Below are 10120 nucleotides of genomic sequence, written 5' to 3' on the forward strand. Positions count from 1 at the left end.
CTGTTCCCTTCATCTAAAAGCAAAGCAACGGCAAAAGTTAATACATAAATATAATAAACAGTAATAAATGTTAATAAATAATAATAAGTTTTCCATTACTGATAACTATCTGATAATGATAGAGAATTTAAACTGTCATTCCTGCTTTTCTGAATTACCCAACAAAGACTGTACTCAACTGAAAATAGAACAAACATACAATGTAAATGCATCTTTGTAATACTTTTATTTACAATAATTATTCACTTATCAGCTACAATTTTCTCAAATATAAACTTCGAAACTCAAAAAAATGTAACAATTTAAAACATTAAAACTATATTTAACATTCCTCACAAAATTCTGCTTCATGCAGGAGCTTCAGAAAGCGCATGCAAGCTTTGGATTTCGATTTACTGTCCAGTCTCTGAAATACTGGCAACAAGTTTAAAAGAAAGTGTTTATCTTCATTAGTAGGTTTCTCTAAAAAACCAAGGATGCGCTCCTGGTACTCTGATAACTGTGGTTGTGGGATAGTGACATTCCTTTTCTTGGGAAGTTGGGGTCTCTTGTGAAGATAAGTGGAAGTGGAAGCAGAAGCACAGGACGAAGAAGCTGAGGAAGAAGAAGGTGTGTGGGTGGGGACTGCTGGACCTTTGGTCACCACTGGGGTTGAGGTTGAGGGTCCTGCATCTCCTCCTCTCTTTTAGCTTGAGGGTGCAGCTCCTGTTTGTTAAAAGTGTAATCAGTTAACCAGATTACATTAACCATTGCATATTCATTCTGAGTACCCAGAAACCTTTGCACCATGGCTGGCGAAGAACTCATGGGTAAAAATGATTATATTTCTGGTCCCCAATCAGATACTGCTCAGATTTTGTGTGCAGATGAAACACAATTAAACTACGGTGTGTAAAATGTATACAGCTACCTTTCAATTTATGTGAAGTATATAAAGTAAATAATATAAAGTATATTTAGCTACTATGTCTGGTGTCCATTACCTCAATTAAATCGGTCAGGTCCAAGTCCAGGTTCACAGGATCGACAGGAAACAGATCCAGGGTCACCTAGTTCCATAGCGAGACAAAAACAGTTTGTTTATAACTGCAGTGCATGGATGTGTGAATTTATAAATGATCGATCAACAAATCCCTACTTCTGTCTCATTCTCATCCTGACTGACATCCTCTAGTTCCATGTTTGAATTTGTTTTTTGTTCTTGTAGATGAGGCTCCAAGAAAGACAGGATGCCCATATATTTCCATCTATTCTTCCTGCCACCCTCTGCTCCACTTTTCTTTGTCTTTTCGCTTCTCCTTTCCCTGGTGTATTTCATTCATTCATTCATCTTCTAACCGCTTCATCCTCTTGAGGGTCGCAGGGGGGCTGGAGCCTATCCCAGCTGACATCAGGCGAGAGGCAGGGTACACCCTGGACAGGTCGCCAGACTATCGCAGGGCTGACACACATGTTCGAGATGAACTGCGCCTCGCCTGGAAAGCAGACGAGAGCAGGCGACTGCAGCAGGGGGCGGTGACAAAAGGCTGCGATCAAGTTGGACAGTTTCCAGCAGCCTCGAGAGTATATACAGGATGTTACAGAAATACGTACATCCTGTTGAACAAATCTGTAGGGTACTTGTAGTCTTCAGGCAACGTTCGGATACTTTTCAGTATGGCTGAAGATATCACTTACGCGTTCATCATAACGGATGAAATTGAAGCAGAAGAGGTACTTTTCCACGAAGATCAACTTAGATGGAGAAGGTGATTTGTTCTTTCTTAATATTTAAAACAAACCAGAGTTTATGGCCACTGTTACAGTTCATTTAGTCTAGTGCTTTGCATTTTTTTTTAATAGTTGGCACATGTTGAGAACCACATCTTGTCAAGTTATCACCTAATGGGTTTAGAAATCCTCCTACTTTTTAGGCAAATTAAAACACTTAATAAAAATTTGAATAATCTGTCGACTTTATTGTCCAAAGTTGAAAACAAGATTGTATCTTTATTATATCATGTAAAGGTGCCATTGTGGAGACAGGCCTACATGGTTTGCTTTGGTCAGCAATGATATTCATTTAATAACTGCTCTCTGCAAGCCCAATGAGTTCTTTTGAGTTCTGTTTAGAATAATATGCATTATGTTTCTCCTAGATTTGTTCCCAAAGTGCCACATTTTGTCGAGGAGGTTGTACCCTTGTACAGTGTGGCGGACATCAAAAGTCATTTCAGACTTTCAAGGGGACAAGTGGAGGTAGGCTCATCTAAAGCATTTCAAGGCCAAAGTATTATGACTGATAGTTGCATTTTATTTGGATAATTTTCTCTTCTCTGTTAACCAGGACCTTATGATCACATTGGGACCTTTCTTTTCAAACCCACAACAAACAAAATTACCCGTCACTAACAGTGTTCTTGCCTGCCTGTGGACTCTATCCAACCAAGAGTCATATAGGGGTGTGGCAGACAGATTCAACATTTCAGAGTCTACACTGTCAACCCATGTCCATCAGTTTTGTTCCTTGGTAAATTCACATCTCTCACATCACATTTCATGGCCCACAGGAGAAGCAATACACCTATCTCAGTTACAGTTTCAATCAGCCGGATTTCCAAATACAATCTGTGCTGTTGATGGATGTCACATTCCCATCATAAAACCCCACTGCAACAACCCCATAGCCTATTATAACAGGAAACAGTTCTATTCCGTTATCCTCACTGGCTTCTGTGATGGTGAGCGGCGTTTTTGCCACGTTAATGTAGGTCACCCCGGGAGCTGACATGACGCGAGAGCATTTCGACACACAGATGTTGGGCGGCTACTAGAGGAAGATCCCCAGGCCCTGGTCCCAGAGGGAATGCACATCATTGGAGATTCAGCGTACCCTCTGTTGCAACAACTAATGAAGCCCTACAGGGATAATGGGCACCTAACGGCCAGGCAGAGGCGCTTCAGTAGGAAGCTGAATGCGGCTCGTGTGGCAATTGCGCATGCATTTGGAATCATGAAGTCCAAGTTTAGGAGGCTCAAGTGTCTGCACATGAAGACAGTGGCACACATCAGTGCAACTGTGACAACATGCTGCATTCTGCATAACATCTGTTTGGACTCTGGTGACCAACCTGATGAAGAGGAGCAAGGTCCCCTTCAAGTCAGAGTGGACATTGATGTACACCCACCACAGCCCAACAACCAAAATGCATCTCAGTACAGAGACAGGATTTCTGCACTCATTTAAAGACAGGACACACCTTTACATTCATCCCATTTTCTTTACAGTCTTCTTTTCAAGTTTTTGTGAGCTGGTGTGCAGTATGCCACAGGATGATGTGAGGCACCTCAGATCTAATGGCAAGTTTATCATGGAGATCAAAAACTACAAATGTCACAATGTTCTAAGGCATTAGGTTAGTTACCCTTTGACTGAAGTGCCTCTACATCATCAGGATTTCTGCTGTGCCTCCAAGTGGCAGCTCATGGCAACTGGGTGGTAAGAATCCAGGCAAAATCAGCAGGGGATCTCGGAGTATCAGTGGTCCCCAGAGGCAGTCATTTCATGGTTGTGAATTGAATGAGCCAACCACAGCTTCCTTTGTGGAGTGTTTCGGTTTTCAAACATTTTTTCAGTTCTTCCCAACATATCAAAAAGACAGACACATAAATTTCATTCAACATTTTTATTTCGTATTGCTTTCTTTTAGTAAGTCAATAATTTGTTCTTGCTGCCTTCCAATGTCTTTTAATTGGGTAAGTATTTGTCCCATATATGATCATTTTTTCCCTCATAATTTCTTCTTCTCTCCTTTAGTCTCCTCCATCTTGCCAATTCTGGCCTCATGAGTGACTCCAGAGCAGCCGTCCTCCGCTCAGCATGGGACTCTTAAGTGTCCTGAAATGAGAATTTAGCTTTGCCTCTTTTTTTGGCAGATGGATGTGTTGTCTGCGTGGCAGTTGATGGGCCAGGCTGTTGATTGTCTGTGTCACGTTCAAGAGTTGACCGACTGAGTTCAGATGAGGTCTGACTTGGAAAGAGTGGTGTTGAAGTGATGGTGCCTGGTGGCGCACTCCCCACCCCGGAGCCACTAAATATTTCATCCATTTGCTGTACAAAAGGAGAAAATTTCAGTTAAATAAGAAGCACAAGTGTCCCCTCCCCACTCATTTGCTGTGATCACTCCTGTCAGTATTGAAACTATGGTGCACTGATAAAAATTGTGGGTGGCAAAAATGAAACAGGACATTAAGGGAAACTTGATACCCCTCAGAAGGTCCCACTAACATTTAACATATGTACATAGCACCACTTACCGAGTAATATTCCCAGGTGATTTTGCCCTCTCCTGTTGTCCGAGACCTGTCTTTAACCCTTTTGTAAGTTGTCAGCATGTTACCGAGTTTTCTCCTGATTTTGTTGTTTGTGAAGGAATAGCTTTTTGAAACAGCTTCTTCCAGCTTCTTGTAAAAGAATATTTTGTTCCGGTTGTACAGGTGTTGATAGGTCCTGGTCAGCTCAAGCAGTAATAGTGTTGTGTTGGAATTCTGTAAAACATTTCAGGATAGTTAAGAAAAAAGACATTTTATTCCAACATTTAGATTACAAACCAAAAGTCACCATACCTGTCTGGGTTTCATGGCATTCTGGCTGTGAGGATGGAATTGGGAACAGGCTGTCTGAAGGGGATGAGTGTGATAAAATGTTTGTTTCAGGAGTGGGGCACCGGGTGACTGTAGCTGCTGGTTGGGTTTGACTGTGACTGGGAGTGGTGGATACCTGGGGCTGAGGAATAGGAGTGGAGCACCTGGTGAATGTAGCAGTTGGATTGGTTTGAATGTGACTGGGGGTGGAGGAAACTCTGGGCTGGGGAGTGTGACTTGGAGGTTGAGGAGTGGGGAGGACAGGCGGTTGGATGACAGGGCTGATAGATTGTGGGTTTACTGCAGAGAAAGAAATCCAGAAAATTGCAAAAGAATTATTCACATGCATTTAAATATTCATGTGTAGCACAATCAAGAGAATTTACCTTGAAAGTCTTCTGCAGCTCTTAGGTATTTGCTCAAGTATGTTAGAGGCGTACTGGTTATCTGAAAAAACAGCTCTCGTAAAATAATTGCCATCTACATTTGTAATGGTATGATGTATCATATATTTCTTTTTACTCACCAGTTGCCAGTTTATCTGCAGTATCTCTGCTTACACATAGTTGAACAGTGCCTCTGTCATCTTTGAGGTTAACTATGACTCTTTCCATGGTTGCTGGTCAAAATCAGGTTCTGCAGGTGTCTTATATACCCAGTCACACAGCAATGAACTATCACACACCTGCTTAAAATAGAGCAGGTTTCCTTTATGGTGTTCATTTATTGATTTATTTATATATGTTTGTAATTATACATAGGCCTATGTGGAAGTGTGTATTTGGCATTGTATTTTATCTTTTGTTGTTTTAATGTGTGCCTTGTAATGCACTTTGTAATTGCTTGTTTGATAAACCTATAATAATAATAATAATAATAATAATAATAATAATATCAGCCACACAAGATATATTTGTTAACAGATTAAACCTTTATTGCACAGCATAAGACTAATAACCTACAGTGTTAAATATTGTAATTACAGTGAATGTTCTGATTTTATGAATAAAGGTGGTGTTTGTTGTCTGAATTAAGAGCCAGTCATGGTGGTATCTGCCCTATTCACCTGGGGTGTCTCCCCCTAAAAAAACCTCACATCCCACTTACCATTAATCTTTGCACTGCTAAGGTGAAGTAAACATCAAAGATGCTTTGCTACAAGCTGCAACTGCAGGAACTACACAAACTGAAATGCAGGTTTCTTCCATGATGGTGTCCCCTGGAGCATCCACAATGTTGGGAGCCCATCTGTATTGTCAGCAGGTTGCTCAGGTTCACAGGTGTTTCGCCCCTTAACCTGTACACCTCGCCTGAGTGGGGCAGCGAAGACTTGTTAGCCTTCATCTGCAGAGGGGTTCCAACTGTGGGCTCTTTTCAACCACAGCCATCTTGAGCTGGTCTCGGCTGCCGAGGCAATGTCCCTTGTGGCTTCCTTCAGCTGTTTGGGCTCCAGACCAACCCTCTGAAGAAAGTAGCGCACCGATTTTGCCAGGAACCCGCAGCAGCCAACTTCAATGGGGAAAATGGTTGCATGCCACCCTTTAATGACCGCCTCGTCGATCAAGTCCTGGTACTTGGCTTTTTTCTGCTTGTGGGATGTGGCTAGCCTCTCCTCCCAGGGCACCGTTAGTTCGGCGACTATGAGGGTTTTGGTGCTCCTGGATAGCAGGAACATGTCTGGCTGGAGGGAGGTCACTGCAACGTCCTGTGGGAAGACAAGCTTCCTCTTTAGGTCCACACTCAGCTCCCAGTCAGAGGCGCGCTGCAGGATGCAAGGTGGGTTCCCAACCATCGCTCTGCTCCTTAGAGCCTCTTTGCCTTCCCTTACAAAGTACGTAAATTAAGTAAATACTTCAATAATTAAAACAGTTAAGTATTAATATACAATAGTCTATGTGCAGTTTATGATCTGTGATATGAATCTCAATTAAATGTCACCATCAGCCACACGTTTTCTGTTAACAGACAAAACCGTCAAATCTGACAAATAAAATCAAACTCTCTCCCATTCATCACAAACAGAGAGTTTATATGAAACGTCATCTTGTTGAGTCGACATCTAAAGATCAGGTGAGAGCTGCAGTTGCTCTCCACCGACTGCACCGCCTGGCTCTAAAAACTGCGGCCGCCTCGCTCTTGCGGTTGTATCGCCATCCACTTTTGTAATACGTCAGAGCAAGTCGGGGTGAAGTCGGACACAAAACTAACCGGCATGCCGGTGATCGAATCTGCGCAGGACTGGCTCATCTCGAACGAACCTATTGTCTTGTCTGTCGCTCATAACTGCTGTAAACTGCCGTAACTGCTACAACAAAACAGGAAGGAGGATTTGATTGGCTGCCTGGGCCAATGATGACAATGACGAATGGTGCTACTGGCGTCTGACGCTCAAAAATTTGAAAATATTTTATTTTAAATATTTTAACGTTTCAGCGTCTACGCGCGTCTAAAAAGAAGCGTCTACAAAAACGTACGTCTAAAAAGACAGGGGAAAAACGCCTGTCCAAAAAGACGCTTGAACGCCGGTCAGACGCGCTGTATCACAGGAAAACAATTGTTTTACTGGCGTCACGCTTTTGTGTGTGATCGCCCCCTTATGAGAGAATCGCCGAAGGACTGACCAGCCATGGCTTCCCTCCAACGTCACTGGTTACGTCACACGCTGAGCTACACGTTTGCTCACGCCCCCCATTGCCCCGAAAAAGGCACATTCTGTATAAACAAAAGTAGTTAGGCGGCATTTTGCTGCACTCCCCGATTTTGTTTTTATACTGCCAATGCTGAAAAAAGACTGATTGGGCTTTCCTGCAAATTTGCACAATTCCTATCTAAAAAGCGCTTTAGACACCAGTTGATAAGTGTCAGGCTGTTGGCAAAATTAACCAAAACTGACATCCCTAATCCAAAGTCTAAAATAATATCTATATCTATATCATAATATCGATAGCCCAAATATCAATATATTGCCCAGGTCTACAATATAACCCTGCTTGGAACTGAACATTTCATCAAACTGGTGAATTTTGAGAATCTGAGATGTTTCCCAGTCACTTCAATACAGTCTGAGTTTTCTCAGCGCCAGTGGTGGGGCTTGTATCATGCATCATTAAGCCAGTTCATATTGGCTGCACTATTGGAGCTCAGTGGTCATCATTACTCTCTGTCTGGTAGCTCTTTTCTGGCACAGAGAGATTGAGCAGTCTGCAGCAGGTTATGCACTACGTTGTGCTTTATCTGCAGAACCACGCTTTCTGTGGTATCTATTGTGCAGGATATCAATGACGATTGTTCTCTGTCATAGCAGTGTCTTATGTTAAAGATAAGATGACAACAACACTGAGGTCTTAATACCTGCCTTAAGATCATTTTACAGGCTCTAGATCTGACACCTTTCTATGACTGTTAATTAGACTGTTACACAGAAATGTCACTGAGTCTCAAAGGCCACGCAGAGATACCCACCCACACACAAACACATAGACACACACAAACACACACACACACACACACACACACACACACACACACACACACACACACATTTCTTTTGCTTGTAAAAATTCCCTTTGAGAGGAAGAAAACTGACTTGAACCAAAATCACAATGAGAAATTCCAATGCAATACTGTGTGTTCCTCGAGAGACGAGCTTATGTCTCCATTGATCTCCCAGGGTGCTGGAGAGGAGCCAGAGATGTGTTTTGTGCGTCTAGGAAACAGATTTTCAAAGATGTTTAGACGGATTTTGTTGGACACCACAATTTCTGTTGTTTTTCTTGTTTTTTTTTTTTTTTCAGTCAATAAAGACTGTTTTTCTAAGTACCAGATTCAAAGTCATAAACACAGAACACCTACAAAAAAGATGGCAGAAATATTTATGTGGCTTTACAGTACACATATATTTTATTATAAAACCAGTTCACAGTTCCAGTTTGCAGAACAAGACATGCATATATGCTTTGAGACAAAAAAAAAGATTAACCACCTTGTCAAAAAATTTTTTTAAAAATACATCTACTCTTTCCTCCTCATAAATAAAAAGGCAGAGTTGTATTAATATGCAAATATTTTCCATTTTCAGTGTTGGAAGAAGTGCTCAGGCTTTTTACTTTTGTAAAGAAAAACTAGTGAAAGTTCTGCTTCCAAAACACTCTGCTTTGCATAATTTGTTTCCGAGGTGTCCCCCCAAAAAGATTACTTCCCTAATAAAATAAATCTTAGAAAAACATGTATTTTTTCTCCCTCATAAATAAAAATCTTGCAATTTTAGTTTTCAGTGTTGGAAGAAGTGCTCAGCCCCTTAACTTGAGTAAAAGTAGCAAAACCACACTATAAAAAATACTCTGTCAGTAAAAGTTCTGCTTCCAAAATATAACTTAAGGAAATGTATGCAAGTATTATCAGAGAAATATATGGTTTGATACTACTGATGAATTAATGTATGAACAGTTTTCTATTTGCTAGTCTAATCAGTAATAATGAATTGCATCATATTCTGTATGTAAAGCCTTAAAGGGACAGCTCACCCCAAAATGAAATATACATATTTTTCGTCTTACCTGTAGTGCTATTTATCAGTCTAGACTGTTTTGGTGCGAGTTGCCGAGTGTTATTGTGTAGTGTAGATATCGGCTGTAGAGACATCTGCCTTCTCTCCAGTATAATGGAACTAGATGGCACTCAGCTTGTGGTGCTCAAAGCCCCAATACATTTGAAAAACGCAACAGCAATGTCTCTTTCCAGAAATCATGTCCAGTTACTCAAGATAATCCACAGAGCAGTTTTGTGCAAGAACTATTTTCTTCCTACTAACCTGCACATGCCAACCATATCACCATGCAGAAGGAAGCATGCATCTACTCATGGACGGGAGGCACGTGTTCGTAGTTGCACAAGATGTAGACATTAATGGCATCCTTCTCAACTGAACAGTAATGTCAGCTAACCAAGCGCCAACCTGCAGGGCTGAAAAATGAAGCAAATGCAGAAGTGCTAAAAACTGCAGTTCCTTGAATGGCCACTTGAGGCTGACTCTAGAAGCCAGTCAATCCCCATAGACCCCCATGTTAAAATGTCTAATTTCACAGCAGAAATAAATATATTTAAAGCCTGACAAAATGGTTTTGGTCTCCATAGCTGATTTCCCCCTTCATGACAACTGTACGGGGGTGAATTTTTATATAACACTCCTGTTTACATTTTACTAAGGTTTAAAATCAAGCATATTTAAGGGCATTGCTGCTTTGAGTGACAGGCTATCTGTTGATAGTGTCCTTGGCTTTGCAGTCAGATCCACTCTTCACTCCTCCACAACTTCATCCTGTGGTACAAATATGGTGACGACTGGCTCCAAACACCAAGATGGTGACAGCCGAAATGCTGAACTCGAGCCTTCAGAATGGCAGTCCACAAACCAGTAGGTGACATCATGACATCTATGCAGCTAGCTTAGTGATGCTAGGTGCACTAGAGGTAGCATCTAAATACTTCTTCCACCGCT

The sequence above is a fragment of the Epinephelus fuscoguttatus genome, linkage group LG18 (assembly GCF_011397635.1).
Source record: "Epinephelus fuscoguttatus linkage group LG18, E.fuscoguttatus.final_Chr_v1".
Lineage (NCBI taxonomy): Eukaryota > Metazoa > Chordata > Actinopteri > Perciformes > Serranidae > Epinephelus > Epinephelus fuscoguttatus.